The 20,898-nt window shown below is 40.1% G+C and overlaps 1 protein-coding gene across 4 annotated transcripts in view; it reads right to left on the bottom strand.

The window, feature by feature from the left end:
* Positions 1-20,898, bottom strand: part of enox1 (ecto-NOX disulfide-thiol exchanger 1) — a 143,956-nt gene that overhangs the window by 92,789 nt on the left and 30,269 nt on the right. For all 4 annotated transcript variants that reach the window (XM_012923287.3, XM_012923288.3, XM_004566310.4 and 1 more), the window contains exon 2: positions 13,499-13,531. The gene's annotated coding sequence lies outside the window, so the exon portion shown is untranslated. The remainder of the gene's footprint in view (positions 1-13,498; positions 13,532-20,898) is intronic.

Here is a 20,898-nt window from a genome sequence, read left to right as displayed (position 1 = left end):
TTCATCTTTTAGCTTCTCACATGCAAAGAGTTTGCTCTGCAATTATCTTCACAATAAATTGGCTAACGTGTACTAAGTGCACTCTACCTGCTAGCACGATTAGCTTAGATGAATTCTAAATAAAGCATAAAAAGTTTGTATTTGCAGAATGCTGAATCATATTAACCTTAATATTTTATACAGAAATGATAGCAACATATTTGGAGTAGATGAGTGTGCGCCAGCTGATATTCATATAGTAAAAAACGACCTGCTATCGTGGTGTCACAGTGGATGGACCTCACTCAGCTCATGGCATGTGCTCACCTCGGAGCAACTGGTGCCCTTCTATATAGTTGAAAACCGTAGACATGGTTATAAGTTGTCTTACTATAACAATCATAGCATACGTATTTATATATATCTGTATGTACCCGATCACCTCCTTAACAGGTGGGCCAACCTCAACTAAATTTGGACAAACATGTCAAATATGCAGCAATTATTGGAAATTATGTATCGGAATTTCAGGAGCGGGACCACGCCTCCAAACACGCTCCTACCGGTTATCATAAGTTCCTCCAGTTCTGCAAGCTGTACATTCTCGTTTATGTGCCCCACCCTCCCTCCGTCCTCTTTTCAATTCTTTAACTTCTTCACTTCTATTTAGTACACGGGGATCTGCCAGGCCTGGGAGCAATCGCCAGTTCCCTTTGAGGCCTTCCCCAAACCGCAGCTCAATTAATGTCCAAGCCATTCACCTTTACCAACTAAAACGCCGTCAAACCTAAATGAGGACGCGGGCCCAGCTAGTGAATTAACATCTATATGTTTTGTTAAAAGGATTTAATCCAGATCTTTTGATTCCTGTACTCATCCCCCCCACCCCCGTGAATTTTTTTTTCATGTCATGTTTAACCTTTCGTGTCTGCCATAACCTTCCAAGCCAATCAGACTTGTTGCTGGCTCAATGTATAGTTACATTTCTCAGGTTGAGCACCTGAGAAGGTTATGGCATAGAGATCTGAAAAAGATCTGAAAAAGCACAACAGACCTGGCTAGTTCTTTTAATCACCTCTTGTTTTAACGCTTTTAGTAAAATAAAAATTGCATCAAATTTCATTACATTTTTTCATCAATTAAGTGAGCAGGTTTTCAAATATAGAGCCTATAGAGACAAGACTGTATGAAGTGGAGAAAACGTATTGTTGAGATGATGGATGGGTCAATAAAACGCTGTGCTTTAAGATCGGACAATGGCTCAAGCATCCAGTGCAGGTGTGTTTGTGAGATGTCTTTTTTTACATAAGCAGCTGTAAGCAGTAAATTATGGATTAAGGCAGCCACAAACTTTCAATATCTTGGATAAGAAAGACATTTTTCCAGAGGCAAGACACATGTAAAAGAGTCCCTGACAGTTTGCTAACATGGTCGATGTTCTTCCGCATGACCAGATTTGTGGATCTGACACCGTCGTCTCCCCAAGCTGCCATGAAGTATTAAACAAGTCTGGAGGATAGACTCAAGCCCAAAATGTCTCACACCAGAAAAAAAAAAATGTAGGTGAAAGAAATGAAGCTGAAGATGAGAGTGTCTGCGAGTGAATGTGTCCACAGAGAAGTATCATAAGAGGCCGCAGCAGAAGCCTCACGGTGTCGTCCGCATTCGGACCAGAAAGGACACCTCAAGGTTGAACCACCTCGCACTAAATTATTCACCAGTCAGGAAAAAAAAATACACATCTCCCCTTCACTCTGCTGTAAATATGCAAACACAACCCCGCCTCCTAACAAACTAACTGATAGACAACTCTGGATTACATCATAAGGAAACACTGTTAATTCATTTAGCGAGGCAAAAAAAAATCTATATTCTCTGTGACAGTAACTAACACAACACACATTCCCTGCCACACACTACAACACAACCAACAGCAAAGAACTTATACTCATCATCATTAAATTATTTACCTCATCTTTTGACTTTGAACTCAGCTAAAACCTTTGTTTTGCGTTCCTTGACATGATAAACACATTGCTCATTTCTGTGTTAAAGTGTGCTTACATTTCGTAAGCACACATTTAGTATATGTGTTGCTGCGGACTGAAAGGTTCCGTTTGCATCAAGTTTTGATCGTTATAAAACAATCAGAACTTGATTGTTTTATAACAAAGAGTCTCATCAACTTAAATTTATGGCTCAGCTATACTTGAGTAAAAGTAAGTTAAATGTCCATTCAAGAAAACCCCCTTACAAACAGGAAATATCAGTGGTTACCTTATTTTATTATTATTATTATTTTGCATTTGGCAATCCATTGCAAGTAGTTGCCACAATCGCTTTTGATTGCAAGCCAGTTCCAGGAGACAGGTTGCCTAGTTATTCAAAATTCAAAATAATTTAAAATAAAAAGTAATAGAAAAATGATTGTAGAAAATAAAATAAGTAACCATTCATACTATTTAATTCTAACCTGATCTGTATTATGGTCCTCCTTTCTATCATGAAACCCTGCTTTTGTCACAGCACGCGGTCCCACTAACAGAACCTTCTCCTTCACGGCTGCTGCAGTGCTGACACGTCCGAGAACCTGTAACTTTCCATTTCAATAAGCCCGGGGCAAAATGAGCAAGCTGCCGGGCATCGATCTGTTTTTCCTCAGGTTTTATGGAGGGCAGGAGGGAGGAGGACATGTCAGATTTTCCCTCAGCTGGATGGCAGGCAGCGGCTGGTCTAGACATGAAATCACCAACCGCACGATGAGACACCGAGACAGAGAGACTGGAGGTGCACATTCCCTGCTACGCCAGGTTTTTAAAGTATAGCAGCAACATTGTTGTGTGCAGTCTTCATGCATTAGAACAATCGAACCACAGAGTGCTACACAAGCCCGTGTCACTTCTTTGCCCGTCTACGTCGGGCCATCTGGAGTACTGTGGGTAACGGTTTTTGTGACGACATCAGCACGCTGCAGCTAACGAAGCTTAAGTAAGCAGATAAAACAAGCAAAACTGAGGAAACCACCCAGCACATGACAACAGATGAGCTCTGTTCCTCTGGGTTTATAACATATACACACATATGCAGGGCCTCACACGCATGGCTCTGTACTGGACCCACAAAAAGGAAACAATATCAGTTGGCCCTGACTCCAACTTCGACATCACTGTGCACAATCCCAGCATTTTTCAGGGTTTATTTTTATGTGACCTAGCACACCAATATTTGTCCTTCTGATGATTTTGTCCCCTGTTCCTGCCACAACAAGCCACCGCTGCCTTTCCCTGCGCTCTCCTCCAATTGTGTTTTTCTCACTTCTCTTTCTGTTTTTCTGCCCCTCTCTTCTTTTTCTCTCTCTTTTCTCGCCTCCTTCCCCACCAGTCACTGTGATGAAGTGGCCAGTGAGTAGCCGTCTCTGTCGGTAATCACCACGGTAACTCATGGCAGCGCTGCGGCGCCGGCAACACGCCATCCATCACCGCCTCCACTGCTGCAGGAAACTGATATATCAAGATGTAAATTCTGGCCTTGCTGCTGCTCCCAGAACTTGGATGTCTCCACAGAGGAGGGGGCGGAAACAAGGAGAAGATGATGGTGGAGAGGGGTAAGGTGAAAAGAGGAATACATGAAAGATGAGATAGCATGCACGGAGACTGTGGGGGGTGGGGGTAAATATATAATGCTGAGGAGAAAAAGAGGGGTGGATAACAGGATAGAGGATGTGTGGAGCAGAGGAGAAAGGTAAGAAGAAGGCAGGGACATAAAAGAAAAAGAAAAGAGTAATGAGGGGATATACTGCAGCAGAGGAGATATGAATAGGTGGGGGGAAAAAGAGGACAAAGCAACTATGGAATGAGGAACATAGAGTAGGGAAGCTGATGAAAGGGAGGAAGGGAGGAGAAGAAAAGGAGAATGAAGAAGCAGAGGGAGGAGAACGATGAATGCATGATGACGGCGACAGTGTTAATCCATCCTGATGCATCCTTATTGCTCTGTCACAGCCTGCAGTTACCACACGAACACACACGAACACAAGGGTTGCAACATTTGAGCCCTGCATATAATGCATGTGAACGTGTTTAATGCAGTGGGTGATGGAAAAAATTAAAAGAGAGAAAGAGTAGTGTAGCCTCAAGAATCCATGGGGAGAAATCTGTAAGAGCAAAGATGGCAGTAAGAGCAGAACTTCCAGGGCAGAGGTGGGGGGGCTTTTTACCAACTTATTTTTAGACCAAATGAGAAGGATTTAAAATCGCTGTCTGTTGGTGGGCTGTGTGGACAGGTTTGCATCCATAGTGAAATGATACAAAGTATTCCAGTCACATTACTGACACAAAGGTTTGTGAGTAAAACAGGAAAATGTGATTGAAGTAGTGAAAATAAAAATGCAGACAAACATCAGCTTTGAGTGTCAGCGAGCCAGAGGATGAAAAAGCGAAAAACCTAGCTAAAAAAACTACATCCAGCTAATGTTCCAAGAGAACTAATGACTGAAGGTTACCTTGCTGGTATGAATGTACACTTTGGATTGACAACAAATTTTCAACTTGTGGTGCCTAAAATCTTATGAGTCACACTTCTGACTTGGGAGTGAGAACGTGTTGACTTGTGACACTTGTCGTGTTTGAGTGCCAACCAGTGGTATTTTAACACAATTGAGAAGAGAAGTAGTTTGAGTCACATCTGCCTAGAGACGTGCTGGTGACTGGCAACTGGACTTTTTATAGTTGTGTAATTTTTTAAAATTTTTTATTTCATTTTGCCTTTTATTTTTAATTCAGTATACTTGCAGTTAGTTTCCAGAGCTGATTTTTTTTTCGGTTTAGTTTTTATTGTTTGAAGATGTTTAGTTTTTAATATGAGCTCATCTACTCTTAATGCAGCCGATCACATCGACCGTGTAATTTTCCTCGATGAATTTGTGTAATTTATTTTTTCAAACCATTTTTTTAAGATTTTTCAGATGCAAACAAACAGATGTGACTAATCAGAGCACTGCGTTTGGCGACAGGTTTACTTGTAGCTCAAAACACACAACAATACTAAAAATAAAAATCATAAAACAATACTATTTTACCTCTGACACACATCTAGACGTTGCTCCGGGTCAATCGGCTCTATGAAATTATTTCTCTGCCTCTTCAGATGTGGTCCCAACTCTGCCAACAGGAGTTCAAACTGCCCCACTGTCCTCCTGAAATATGTATTAAAAGCGCTTGTGATGCAGCTTCAGCTCCTGGATCAAACCGTGAGACTCTCCCTGCTGCTGCCAGAATCTCAGTTGCTTCCTTTTCTTGATTAGAAACATCAGGACCAGCTCATCATGTTGAGTTTATTATTTTTATAGCGTGTTTTCAGCAAAAATGACGTGGTCTTGGTGTGTAATGACCTTTAGTTTAATTTTTAATAGGTTTAGTCTTTTTAAATGATTATTTTCTGTGTTTTATATTGTAGGCCATATATCCAAGGCAAGATTTGGAAAAATACGTAAAGGTATTCCAGCAAAGACACACAGCTTTTGAAAAGCAGAGACTTACTATTTTATAAAGATGCAATGTCTGAAAGAACACAAATTTTGCCACACTAACACATACACAGTGTTGGGGAGTAACGGAATACATGTAGAGCCGTTACGTATTTAAAATACAAAATATGAGTAACTGTATTCCGTTACAGTTACCGTTTAAAAAGGTGGTATTCAGAATACAGTTACTTTGTTGAAATAAATGGATTACACGGCGGTACTTTCCTGTTTCATTTTGTCGCGGGTCAGGACTGTTTGGGTTTTGTTTGACAGCTACGTTCTGTTGTTCCAGGTGGCAGCGTTACTGTTGCCATGGTTACAGGGCGACGCTCTCTCTCTCTCTCTCTCTGCGACTGTGTGTTTCCTGGGTGAGAGAGCGCCTTTTCGTTGTTGTTGTTGTTGTTGTGCTAAGCTAACAGGCAGAATGCTACAAGCATAGCTCTAAAGAATGTAGCATCATGGGCAGTGTAGTCCGTGCTGCAGGGAGAATGGACTGCCATACACGTTATGGGTCAATGAGCGCGAGGAGGGAGAGAGAAAAAGGGGAGTGGAAAGGTACAAGTTGTCATCGAGGAAAAACGGGAGCTGGAAGCATGTAAATATAATAATAACCACTGCAGCCAAGAAGAGTGCCTGACGAGCCCAGTTGTAAGTAAGCTATTAAGACTCGACTGTACACCGTGTTCGTGTTTTCCTCCGAAACAATAAGTTCCGTTGGAGCAGTCTTTCAACGCCTCTCTCTGTCTCTCGCAAGAAAAGTTGACCCAGACAACAAAGTAAAGCTATTTTTTGACTACGAGCCGACAGGGACCCCGCCGTATTAGTCAGAGGTCCCTTTACTACAGTTCGGAGTCGCGGACCTTCAGTAACAGTAATAAATCACACAGCAATAGTACTACATTCACGTTGTAAAAAGCATGATAATATATTAAGTAATCCAAAGTATTCAGAATACGTTACTGTCATTGAGTAACGTAACGGAATACGTTACAGAATACATTTTGGGGCATGTATTCTGTATTCTGTAATGGAATACATTTTAAAAGTAACCTTCCCAACACTGCACGTACAGTCGTACTAAGGCTAATTGCTCTATACTTTTATTAGATTTTTGTTAGATTTCAAAGTTCAAAGTTAATTTTTTTTAAGTCTAATTTGTATTTTTAATCAGCTACAATGTTTTTTCACATCTAATTTTAGTTTGTAGTTTAGTTTTAGTTACCTATAATAACCTTGCTTGCAAATACCAGTCTGGTGTTCCGCAGCTACGTCTTTGCAAGTGGTGTCTGGCAGTCACCCACAGTGTTGGTCAAGTTACTTAAGTTGGATTACTTACTTCTCCAAGAAAGTAATCCCATTACTTTACTGATTACTTATTTTACAAAAGTAATTAGTCACTTTTTAAAAACATGATACACAACCTTAATACGTAATAAAGCAAAAGACCTTTCAGCCCAATTCTACTTTTTTCTCCATCACATAAAACTGAATCAAATGAAAAACTCTCTTTTTAAAATTGTTTTATTAGTTTTAATCTTTTAACTTTATGCACATTGCATCAAGCAAAAACTGTCAAACAGTGGTTGACTAGAAGAAATTTGTTTAACATATTCCAGCACATAAAATATAAAATCATGTTTTGTCTTTAAACTCGCTCTTTCAACTAGATGCAAGTCAAACACAGCAAAAAATGTGGACTGGTGCCAGCTGAACTACCTCCAGATAAACACTAGTAAAACCAAGGACCTGGTGGTAGACTTCCGCAGGCACAAACATCCTCCACTGCAACCACATCCAAGGTATGGACGTCAAGGCTGTGGACAGCTACAGGTGGACTGGACTCATAATTCAGAAGCCCTCTGCAGGAAAGGACAGAGCAGGCTGTACCTGCTGTGGAGACTCAGGTCTTTTGGAGTGAAGGGCCCAATCCTGAAGAACTTCTATGACTCTGTGGTGGCCTCAGCCATCTTTTACGGTGTGGTCTGCTGGGGCGGCAACATCTCTGCCGGGGACAGGAAGAGACTGAACAGGCTGATCCGGAGGGCCAGCTCTGTTCTAGGATGCCCTCTGGACCCAGTGGAGGTGGTGAGTGACAGGAGAATGGCGGCTAAGCTGTCATCCCTGTTGGACAACATCTCCCACCCCATGCAGGAGACTCTGACAGCACTGAGCAGCTCCTTTCGCAGGTCTTTCCTCCCCACTGTTGTCAGACTCCACAACAAAGACTTTTGCAGCTGATCAAACCCACACATGTGCAATAAGACTGCTATATGTGCAACTCTTTTTCTGACAAAGTTGTACTTGTATTTTCTTACTCAGTTGTATATAGCCTTTGTATTCTATTTTATTCTATTGTATATATTATTCTGTTTTATTCTATTGTATATAGTATTTTATTTTATTTTATTGCATTCCAGTGTTTTCTAATTTCTGCTACATAACTTTGCACTTTTGCTGTAATGAAACAAATTTCCCACCTGTGGGACTAATAAAGGTCATCTTATCTTATCTTATCTTATCTTATCTTATCTTATCTTATCTTAAGACTATTTTCACCTGTTTAGCAGGAGTGGGGCTAGTGCTAGTTTGCCTAGTGCTGCAACGGTCATGTCAGTGGGGGGATCCGGAGGTTTCTCAGTGAATTTCACATTCCCGTGGCAGCATGCTAGGTGCTTCTCAAGATTTGAAGTTAAATTTTTCACTGTAGAAAGAAGTTTTCTTCCCATGCAGAGTGTACAGCACACGGTAATGTTTTTGTCACTTTTTACAGAATCAAACTCAAAGTAATGTAAGTACTTCCAACTTTTAAACGCTGCATGGTCATACTCTCTCCCGCACTCCATATTATGCATTGTTGATCTGCACACGTCTGTTGCTGCCACAGACGTCGCACGCTCGTACATAAATGTCATGAGACACTCTCACAATCAAAATCATGGTTTAGTAACGTAGCATGCTTACGGGAAAGTAACAGTTATCTAATTAGTTTTTTGCAGTAGTAATCCTTTACTTTACTTGACAAAAGTAATCAAATCTCTGGTTGCCAAACTGGTGACAAGCACAAACATTTTCTGGAAACGCTGCCACTGTGGCCACAGCTACAGAAAAGAAAGGGAAGTCAGCAGAAACGGAAAATCTTCAGCTGGAAAACTACCTGGAGGTGCCTCATCTGTCTCAGCCGCAGAACAGCAGAGCAGCACCTGCTTTGTGCAACACCCACTATTACAGCACTGTGATTAGTAATATTACTGTGCTGAGTGATTTGGGTTTGATAGGTGTTACTTTATGAGTGCTTTCAAGAGCTGCATGCAAGGTAATGTAACTCTAAAATTAGGTTAACAAGTCAAATTTTAAGTCAAATGTAACAACATAAACAAAAAAGCTGTTTTAATTCCGTGAAGAATTTGCTGTTTGTTTCACACACTATATGATGGAGTCTGATTTTTATGCATTCATATCTATCAAGTATTGCCAAAAAGAGACAAAAAACATGCACAGTCTGCATGTGTCCTCCCATGGCGTCAGCTAAATCTACATTTGACTTTTGAGCTGATGGGGAATCCTTCTAAAGCAGATGAAGCTAATGATATGAATCATATCAATGCCACATATTCCAGACAGATTTCCAGTGTTTACGATAAGATTACTACAAGCTCCTGCTTGGGTCGGTGGGTAAAAGACTGTGTGCACAATGAAAGTTTAAAAAAATCACATGATCCTAAAATTCAGCACATCTCCATCTTCTCCATCTGCTGTAGTGAAACATTCTCATTAAGAACTACACACTGAGTACAGCAGAGAGAGAAAGAGAGAGCAAGAAAGCAGAGGAAAAACCAGCCATTTCACTCCTCCTCAGGTCATCATTACAGCGCATCAGGACAGCTGCTACCATGGAAACCTCCAGAGAGCAGAGCGTAGAAATACTTGTTGGTCGCAAAAATCAAAAGCCAAACTGTCTGCATCTAGGCAGTTTGTTTCAGACTCTATTTATTTATTTATTTTTACCAACTTTAACTTATTTTTAATTTCTAATCTTTCCTTTCTGTAACAGGGGGGAAAGTCTCAGAGGTGCTGTTGATGTCATTAGCTCCATAGATAGATGGATCCACAAGCTAGACACATTGGAGCTCTTTCGGATGAAGGGAAAACTGATTTTGTGAGTTTTCCTCTCATTTGTTGCCCTTCTCGCATCCTTATACTTGTACTGTCTGTATTTTCAGTCCTGTGATATTAAGTTGAAGTCTATATTGTTTTCTGTTTACAACTATCATGTGTTAGATGGCTCACCTGATGCTTTGATATGATGATGATCTGATCTGATAGAGTGCGTCATTTTTAATGTTTTAAAGCTTATCTGTTTGGTTTTGTTAAGGGTTATAATTAGGGACATGGCTGCAATGATTAACAGGTGTGTTAACACATGTAGATGTAGCTACCATATTTTCCGCACTATAAGGCGCACTTACATCCTTTAATTTTCTCAAAAATCAACAGTGCGCCTTATGCATGAATTCTGGTTGTGCTTACTGACCTCGAACTGATTTTTTGTGACACATGGCGCTCAGAAATCTGTCAAAAAATGTTTTAGTACGTCTTTGGAAAGCTACAAAGCTGCACTGCTTGATGGATTGTCAGAGCATTATGGCTACTGTAGTCAGGAGCCTCACTGATTAATCTGGGTCCTAAACTCCGTCCTCTTCAGGTCCCAAAGTCAAACGAACACAGCAGCATCACTGAGAGTTAAAAACTGTCTAAATTCTTTCATCTTTAATAAAATGATCAGTGTTGCTGCTCTTCCAGGTGTAACAAGTTTAACGTCCAGGCATCCATGAAAATAGAATTTATTAAATTTAACAGAATTAGAAGTTAGCAGGAAGTTAGCTCGCTAGTTTCCACCTAAACATGATATAGCATGTTCTGACTGAGAGATTTCTGAAAAAATTAAAACGTACAGCTTTGTTATCACTTCCAACATCAATGAAGACAGAAAACTAAACAGCAGTGACTTTTGTAGGGTTACTGAAGTTGGGCTAGCTGGTATATAATGATTTGCTACGCGATCGCTAGCGACACAGCTATGTTAGCATAACATAAACACAGTGAAGTTGGAAGATGAATGCTAACTTTTTTCTACTCGTTAATGGGAGGGTTCCCGATGGTTAGGGACAAACGCAATCACAACGCAGGATGCTGTAAACAAACCAAACTTCATCCACAATACGAGGTTAGTCGAGGTTAGTATTAATTACTGCAACAACATGGGACTAGGAGCAGCTGCAAGAGAATTCATCGTTAATGAATCAATGGTACAGAAGTGGAGGAAGCAAGAAGAATGAGTTGAGTAAAGTTTGACTTATCTGACTGTCTGTTTTGCTTTATGTGCCTTATAATCCCGTGCACCTTATGTACGGTAACACTTTGGATAATTGAAGTGACTAAATTTGACCTCTACACCATGCTTGTGCTTTTGGTCCCTTTTAGTAGAATTTTTAATTGAGTTTTCTGAGCCCAAGAATCACAAGATGTAGTTTATACATTTCAAACTTTAAAGGGCTGTGTCCCTCTGAAAGTCTTGCAGGATGTTGGTGTTCTGGCAACTGTAAACATACGTATCAAGCCAAATCCCACCTTAGATTCATTCATTCATAAATTGTCTGAAATCCTGTTCAGTTATCCAATGACAAATGTCTGACTATATGTTATGTTGTATCTTTTCCACTGCGCGGCTCTGATGAAGACACAGTTGTAGTGACGCACATTGAAAGGCTGTAAGCAGTGTGTGCTCCAGTCCCGTCTGTCCTTTCGGACAATTATCTCAATTTGAATTATATAATGTGATTTGGTATTTAGTTGGATATGTAAACTGTAGTTTAGGCAAAATAAAAGCAGATCAGAGGTTCTACAATTCAGAAAGCTCATCTTGCATCTTGCTTTGTGTGGTTTTTGTTTTTTAAATCCAGGCTTGATTGGATATAAAAAGATCAGGATTCATGATAACCATTTATCAGTAGATGTTCATTTTAACAGTCAACCATTCCCAGTTAAATTTGGCATCAAGAATTCAAACTGATCAGTGTAAGCAGGGTTTTGATTCAGAAGGTTCACTCCTCACAAGATTACCACATAGAAAGTAATGTGACCGTTGACTCTAGAATGCTCCTGATGTTTTAGGGGAGCAAGAAACATTTCAATAACTTACTACATATGAATTCAGAAAGAAATATTGTAACTGAAACTAAGGCTGACAGTTTAAATTCATACCATTTACAATCTGCAATATTGACTAAGAAGTTAGCTAAGTTAATCAATAAAAATAGAAAACAACTGTGACCAGTGCTGCACTGATCAGATACTCATGAAATACTCAGAAAGTAGAGGCATTCTTCAGCACACAGGGCAAAATGACCAACAAAGGTTATCTGGAGTCTTATCTTACACTTCAGTCACAGCAAATCCAGGGACTAACTAAATTAAGCTAAACACTATACCGATATTTCAGCAATTCATTAAAGGGCATCAAATAAAAACAGTTATTATCTTAGCTTCTGTCGTCCTGCACTGTTGTTTTTTGTTAACCGAACACAATCCTGCTCATAAAAAGTTGTCTGTGTCCAGGGATCCAAATTCAATACAAAATAAGGAAAAGAGTTGCCTCATGCCACAAATCTCATAGACTTGAAAATTAAACTACTAGGCATTCAAATCCAGACTACAGAGAACCAAAAAGTGATGAAGCTTTCATTTACACTACTAAGGTCATCTTCAAATACTCATTATCGCAGATCTCAGATCAGCCAATCACATGAAAGCAATTTAATACATTTAGGCATGAGGATATGCTGAGGCTTAAACCAAGAATCAAAAAGGGGAAGAAAAGTGATTCGAGTGCCAGCCCACATTTAAAGTCAGCTGTTTCATTTCCAGTACTCATCTGAGTATTTTAGAACCTGCTGATCTACTGGGATTTTCCCACACAACACCTCTAATGGTGTCGAAGTATGCACAAGAGCATCTCTGAACAAGCAACACACGCAGAACCAGATGGGCTACAGCAGTAGAAGATCACCCCAGGTGCCACTCCTGTAAGCTGAGATATCAGAAGATCAGAAAAAAATCTTGCCTGGTCTGATGAATCCTGATTTCTGTTGCAACATTCAGGTCAGAATTTGTGGTAAACACGATCAAAGCATGGATCCATGCAGGCTGCTGCTGCTGATGTAATGGTGTGGGTATTTTCTTGGTACACTTTAGTACCCTCAGTACTAACTGAGCATTGTTTAAACACCACAGTGTACGAGTATTATTGCTGACCATGTCCATCCCTATATGACCACGGTCTACCTATCGTCTGTCAATGTGCCACAAAGCTCAGATTATCCCTGCACTTGAATGGCCTCCACAGTCAACAGATCTCAATCCAATAGAGCATCTTTGGAATGGGAGATTCACATCATGGACGAGCATGTCAATGTGGACCATTTATAACTCTCTGAGGAATGTTTAGCGCACCTTCTTGCCTTGTCCATTAATGGCAGTAAGAACAAGAGACCTGTGTTGTAGTTCACAGTGACGTTATGCAGATTTACAAGATGACTGCAGTGGATTCCATCAACAATAAATCAGCATGCATGCACAACAAACTGTGCATCCTAATATGTGATAAAGCAGTTTTTTTGTAATTTAAACCAAACTAAACTTGAGAATAATCTAAGGCACGTAAAATGTGAAAGTGACCTTAGCTGCACAGTAACAAAGAGCAGCTGCAGAGATTTGTCTGGATCACCACCTGAGGGACAGTTTTCCAAAACACATTATCAACACAGCTTGACGTGGCGAAAAATCAGGCTGGTTCTGCATCAACTCTTTGGCCATTTGTTTGTGGAAACAAACAGAAAGAAAGAAAATATGGCATGTCAAAGTGATTGGACAGGGTCTATTCATCATACACCTGCAAAACCAAGACGAAAAGACAGGAAAGATAAACTTCTGACTCACTGTTGTGCTGCAGCTGCTCACGTCTGATGGCCCCTGTGGAGACAAAGACAGAATTCCTCATTAGTTTTATTGGTCCTGTGTTTAGGTTTTACCACTGTCCTAATGAATTAAATGTGCTGAGATCTCGTCAGGTTTCAGCCATGACATCATCTCAACAATCCCCCGAAGCAAGGCAGTGCCTGTCTGAATGTTAATGTGTGTGTATGATGGATTCAAGACTCGCAGAGGTGAGCAGCTAATAAAACCGCTGCACAATTTACTGCACGAAGGCGCAAGAGTTCTGTGCACATACACACGCATACGCCGAGCACCAGCTGGGCTTTGCTGACCTTTCTAAAGAAAGGCTAAGCTTTAGAAGCCCACAGAGAAACAAAAGCAGGAAAACTGTGTCGAAAGAAACAGCGCAAAGCTGATCGGATCTTGATGACAGATTGTGCAGCCCGCAGACAAAAGGTCACTTCAGCTAAATCATCTCACTAACAAAAAGGAATTGGCCAGTAACAAAGAGCAATGAATGACATCAAACAGGATTTATTTTTATCATAAAGTGTAACAGGCTTGTAAAGTGTACTAACTGACGATGGGGAAACCACACTGCCTGCTGCTAAATTATACAGAATCATTATTCAGTGTAAAAGACAAAGGATGTGTAAAATCACAGTTTAATACTGTAATTTTAAACTGACGTCTAACTTCAGCTGTCTAAACTATCCAAAGGTATTCCCCAAAGACTCACTTTACTAAAGAAGAATAAAAGCTCCTCATATTGATGCAGAGATGAAAGAAGTACCAGTAAAAATACTTATACTACTAATTATTATCATTCAATGAAAGCCACTATGTTTTCGCTGCCACTGTGTGGATAAGTGAGGTGTGTCTTTTTCAGGTGAATTATTATTTTTAAGAGATTTTCAGCCATTCCTTCAGCTTTTGGAAGGCCAGCGTTTTTCCCAGATACTTTTTTAAGATCCTCTGGCTTCAAGTTTGGAAATTTGTCTGGGAGACCTACTTGCTCATTTATATCAGCAGGGTCCAGGCAGCTGAGGTAACTAGATCAGATTCCCTCATCAGTCCCAACTTCTCCACCAATGCTAAGCACTGGCCATTTGATTTATTGTTTTGTTGTGATTTAATTCAGTGCAAAAAGAAACACCAGGAGTTGCAGTTAAATCTTCATTAGCAACGCTGTTGCCATCACATTCCTTCAATCCTTCAATATCAAAGACAAGGGTGCTTTCCACTAAACCTGACAACCAGGTGCAGCATCATCCTGTTACTGTGACAATAAAGCTAATTAAACTTGCATTATTGTAACAGTGACAACAACATCATCCCATATGCCAAAAAAACAACTGTCATTGTCACACATCTACAGTTGGTAGATTAAAACAAAGAAACAATATTTTAAAGTCAGTTTTAGCAGAAAAACATTTCTTTAAAAAAAAGAACAACATTTACAGGCATAAGGCTATTAAGATGGGCCTATGATAGCAGCTAAGAGCAGATTTTATCTTTACACTTTCTCTCTCACTGCTTTCAATTGTAATATGTATAAAAGGCTCCACTCCCTTGAAATGCTGAATACATCCTCTTGCTTCAGCTCCATGTTTACTGCTTCAGTATGTAGCTGGTTATTTATCATCTCTTTAGCAGTGTAATCATGCAAAGCTACGATCAAACAAACAAACAACTATCAGTTAGGTATCATCTAAAATGTAAAAAGAAATATGACATGATGTAAAGTGCTGAGATGTTCTGTTACTAGCTGAATGGGAAAAGTGTAGGTACGTTGTTTTTAAAGACAATAAAGCATTAAATGTGTTGCTGGGTGATGGTTGTAGCACAGTCTGTAAACAGAAAGTGAGCGATCGCTGTTTAATGTTCAGCCAAGTGAAGAGTACAGCGCGTGAGTGCCAGAGCAGGCCATATGGCAAAGACACTCCCACGCCAAAGCAGTCTAGACTGGAATGAACCAGTCCATCTTCCAGCAGCTCCTGTCCACATACAGACACAATCATTATGGTTCTGTTTCACAGTGACCAGTTTAAAGTGAAAACTATTAAATTATTTTCAATATATATATTTTTTCTTTCAGTTCTTTTACCCTCCAATTATTACAAGCAGTGAAAACAAAGCTCAACTGAACTGAAACTGGAACGCAGAAAATAAAGGTGTGGAAATGACACCACTTACCTTAGCTAAATTACTGGTAACACCCCTGAACAGCAGGTGTGCTGTTAACCTTTCCCCCCTCTCGCTCTGTCTTTGCTCTTGTTTCTCACTAAAGCTTTAATACTTTTATTTCTTTACTGCCGGTCCCCGATGTTTTATTTATCTCATTGTTGTGTTGTGCTCATCACCTCAGCACCACCAAACTGACTGATATGCAAATAATGAATAAATCTGCATATCAATTAACAACATCATCTCCTCACCAAGCATTCTCATTGCATGTACGAAAAGGAGGGTGATGCATGTGGATCATATGAGGGATGTATTAGAAATTCGGGGTGGGGGGGTGGGGGGGGGGGGGGGGGGGGTATTCATGTTCCTCAAACTATATTTTAGAAGCAGTAAAATGTCAAAATGTAAGAATTATTTATTTAGTTTTGTAATTATAGGATTAACAGCGACTTCAGCTATACAGCATTTTAAAATGGATCTAGTGCAATGTTGCAATATATAGTTTTAATGCCTAAATGTAGACACAGTGATACAGAAATGTGTCAGGTTAATATTTACAATAGCATAATGGTGTTGCAGGAATGCTTTGGTTTTGATTGCAGCTGTTCTGCAGATGAAGGTTTAAGCCCTTCTTCCAACTTTCCAAAGCTGTCCCATGGATGAGACTGAAGTTTTTTGTGTTTGACACCCCTGTGTGAAGATGTACTAACATTTTAAAAACTATTCTTTTAAAGGGGGACCTTTTCTGCTCATCTTCTAACTCCATATACTTATTCTTGGACTTTCTTTTTCAGGGTAGCTTTTCATAGTTTAAATTAGTAGTTATTTATCCAAAACTGGGCCTTAGTGGAGCACATTAGTTCCGTTACCAATTTCTTTGGCATCACACAGACTACAGAGTAGAATAAATCTCTTACAGCCTGAGCACTGCACCCAGAGTTAGTGCTTACACACCCACTGATCTCATCATTTGAACCTTGTTTCAGTTGGCCACGTTTTACGGGAGCATCCACCTTTTGTGTCTCATGTATTCTACGGTTTTCTACACCACATCTCTGCATGGTATGTTACTGTAAAGCTCAGCATTTACTTTGTTTTTTGAGTTTTTGTGGACACCCAGTGCTAACTGTGACATGTGAATGCCTAACCTGCCTGACCCTTACCCAACCTAAAATCCAGTTATTATCCTTAAATCTCAAACAGTGTTTAAAGTTGTAGATCTCTACAAAACCATCGGACTCAACCAGTATGGAGGCTCCATGTGTTTGTGGGGTTTCAGGATCCCACAAATACAAAAGAAAAAAAAGAAAAACCAAAGCCTATAGAAAAGACACATTCACATGATTACACACTGAGCTGCACAAAAAGCTATATGAGTTGTTGCATCGGTCTTCATCTTCTCATTTGCAACCCTGCAGTGCAATTGATTCCTGTTGGCTTAGGTGTAATATAAATAGATACATCTGTGTGGAGGCTATAAAAAGAAGAAGAGATGTTGACATCTATAATGCTGTGAACATTTTGCGGTACTATGTCTCACAGTGATTGGGAACATCACAGCAGTTTGACAGTTATGGCAAATACATATCTGATCTTGCAGCAAAATATTGACGTGTTTTGTTTTGGCACCGGTAGCTTTTGGTCAAGTGTAGAAAAAAACAATCCAGCGGTGGGAATGGACATCAAGGCTATTAAGGTGCTGAATAAATGCAGTGTATTTCTCACTGACCATGATCAGAGTTAGTGCTTACACGCCCACTGATCTCATCATTTAAACGTTATTTCATTTGGCCACGTTTTACAGGAGCATCCACCTTTTAAGTCTCATGAGACAACAGAGAAAGCACAATAGGTCCTCATTAAAGGATTAAAATAACAAAATGTACTTATATTATGAAAGAACCAAAAAAACAAAACAAAACCCTGAACTTTAAAATTGTCCATGCATCACAACAGGCAGTGAAACATATTATACTATCTAACTCTCATCCACTTATTCTATTTTCAAACTTGAGTGCAGTCTGGTTCATTTATAAAATGGTTAGCAGCAGCAGAAGATTTAAATCGGGCCAGTCTAGCAGTCCAAAACTTTGGCAATTACTGAATTTGAACTGCAGCAGACATTCGAAGCATTTAGCCAACTTCAAATACTGAACCTCATTCATAATTATAATACACTTCCCTTCTCAGTAGTGCAGAAAGACCAGCAAAATGTGAAATCAGACATGTTTATCTGGTAGGAATGAATTCATTCAGCCAAATGAGAAATCCAAGTAAGTGCCGGTCTTCCCTCTAAAGCAAACCTCCAGGTCTCTGCCGACCGACCTCTCTATTCATCACACACCACCGTAGTCGCACTGGCTGTTCTCTCCTGAAACAAAGCACAGCAACCATTTGTGTGTTTTGTGTGAGCTTCTGCTTTATGGCCCCTTTGCTTTGCCTTGATCAATCAAACAGGCGTGGTGAGCAGCAGGGTGAGCGGGGAGCGCTCTGTAGTGGAGGATGGGGCGATGTTCCCGCATCCCACCTATTGGCACAATCCGTGTTCCGGCAAGCCCTCGTATAAATCACTGTTAATGACACCAGAGAGAAGAGGAGGAAAAGGGAGCAGTTAGGCTAAATAATCTGCACAGTGCTCCTCAGGATGTTGCTTTTGGAGAGTTCATGAGAATTTCACCTGCCTATGGAGAGAGCGAGGAAAAGCAGCCAGACGGCAGTCTTTCCAGGCTCGTGTGGAGGCTCAACGTGGTTTTAATTTCTTTAATTGAGCCTTTATTAAACCATTGGAGCCCCACAAAGTCCATTTCCACCCACATGTTTCTCCAGTGGGTTTGGAAACTTTGACAAAATCCTGAAATATCACCACAAAAAAACAAAAGAAAAGAAAATAAGCATGACAACAACACCATCTTCTCCCTTGGTGTTTACACAGGGGCGGTGGAATGAGTCCAGGGTACGTAAGGTATGTGACTGACAAAGTATTTCACATCATTGTTTGATTCTTTATTTTTCTGATGCACCAGCTGAATGTTTTGACCGCACTCTGCCACATGGAAGGATCACTCGCTTGAGCCTCTCAGTTGCAATTCCCTGTTTGTATTTTTCTTCATAACAGTGGTAACTTCATTACAGGAAGTACTTACAATAAGCTACTCCCAACATGGAGGCAGAATGCGTCACGAATATAGAATATATAATACAAAACTCCAACCTCTTTCTCACTTCATGCACATGTAAATGTTGCATCTTTTTACTCTAAACAGATGTCAGCTGCATGGAGCATGATCAAACTTTTCATTTAGTAGCTACAACTGCATGTTAATTAGCTACAGCTCATCTAATCTGTCATTTTAAACAGTGACAGCAGGCAAAAGACAAGAAGAAAACACATTTTTTTATCACTCTTCATAATCAAACACAGCGAGAGGAGAAAAGAGGAGAGGGGGATTCGTTGACATCTGTGAGCGTGTATGTTGCAGACTGGAAGCTGGCTATAAGAAGTTATGATATATGTCTATAGGCTCATATCTTTCTCTTTAATGACTAAATGAAACTGCAGGCTGAATACAAAGTATTCAAAAAAAAACTTGTATTTAAGAGAAACGGAGGGGCCCCGTTTATGTTGTGGGCACCAGTGGAAAATGGCTGGATTTTCCTCAAGTATGAGGACAGGCACAGTGTGTGATTTGATGTGATGTGCAAAGAGAGGCTGGTTTGCTTTGTAAGTGGCAATTCAAATGCCCTGCTACTCTCACTTTACTGCTGACACAGTGGCTGGATGGCTGGTTCCAAATAATATGGAAATGGCTTGAAATAACAGTTTGGGAAACTTGCGGTCTCTAGTGACTGACCGGTTATGGCAATGCGAGAAACTGATGGAGATTTCAATGTGAATATAGCATGACGCATTGATTGTTACAAGGGTCAGACTATGACAGAGCCCATTAGACAAAGTAGAAAGAAAAGAAAAAAAAGTCAAAGACCCCACACTGCTAGTCAAAGCAGTGACCTATAGAATAAAAGGATCTGGTGGCTCTGATGTGTAAGGCATTATTGTGCCTGTTGTTTGGGTTCTTCCCTTCAGAAGGAAGGGTCACTGCAAATCAATACAAACATGCTCTGAGTGGTCACCACTTTCCTATGATTCAGGAGGTCTCACAAAATTGCCTGATGTATCTGACGTCATTTATATACTACGAGCTTTTACAGTTTCCAGATCTCAACCTCATTGAAGCCTATGGGAAATTTAGGACTGACATCTTAGACAACTCACTACACATTATGCTCTTTCCCTCGAGTACAGTAAATTTAAGTACCAGTGATGACAATGGATTGGAATGGGATGCAGCTGACTGGAGTATATTCATCAATTTTTCCTACAATACATCTCTGCATGGTATTTTACTGTAAAGCTTGATGCCCAAATATTCTCAAAAGGAAACATCATCTACAAATGTAAAAATCATCTGATGGCCAGTTAAAGTCTGTACGTTCTTCTAAAAGAAGACTAAAAACATATCTCTCCTTCAGTGTGCATGAATCCTTTAGGTTAATCCACCTGGCTGCTCAAACACAGAGCTGTAGGACAAGAAACAAACATGAGTGCACAGCACTTACTTTGGGTTTTTTTAGAGTTTTTGTGGGCACCCAGCACTGTCTGTGAAACGTGAATGCCTAACCTGCCTGACCCTTACCCAACCTAAAATCCAGTTATTATCCTTAAATCTCAAACAGTGTTTAAAATTGTAGATCTCTACAAAGCCATCAGACCCAACCAGTATGGGGGCTCCATGTTATTGTGGGGTTTTAGGATCCCACAAATACAAAAAAAACAACAACAAAAAAACCCCAAGCCTATAGAAAAGACACATTCACATGATTACACACTGAGCTGCACAAAAAGCTATATGAGTTGTTGCATCGGTCTTCATCTTCTCATTTGCAACCCTGCAGTGCAATTGATTCCTGTTGGCTTAGGTGTAATATAAATAGATACATCTGTGTGGAGGCTATAAAAAGAAGAAGAGATGTTGACATCTATAATGCTGTGAACACTTGGGGCACTATGTCTCACAGTGATTGGGAACATCACAGCAGTTTGACAGTTATGGAAAATACATATCTGATTTTGCAGCAAAAATATCGACGTGTTTTGTTTTGGCACCAGTAGCTTTTGGTCAAGTGTAGAAAAAAAAACAATAAAGTGATGTGAATGG

This window comes from Maylandia zebra, linkage group LG16 (genome assembly GCF_041146795.1).
Source record: "Maylandia zebra isolate NMK-2024a linkage group LG16, Mzebra_GT3a, whole genome shotgun sequence".
Classification (NCBI taxonomy): domain Eukaryota; kingdom Metazoa; phylum Chordata; class Actinopteri; order Cichliformes; family Cichlidae; genus Maylandia; species Maylandia zebra.
This window is presented reverse-complemented; position numbering and strand designations above follow the sequence as displayed.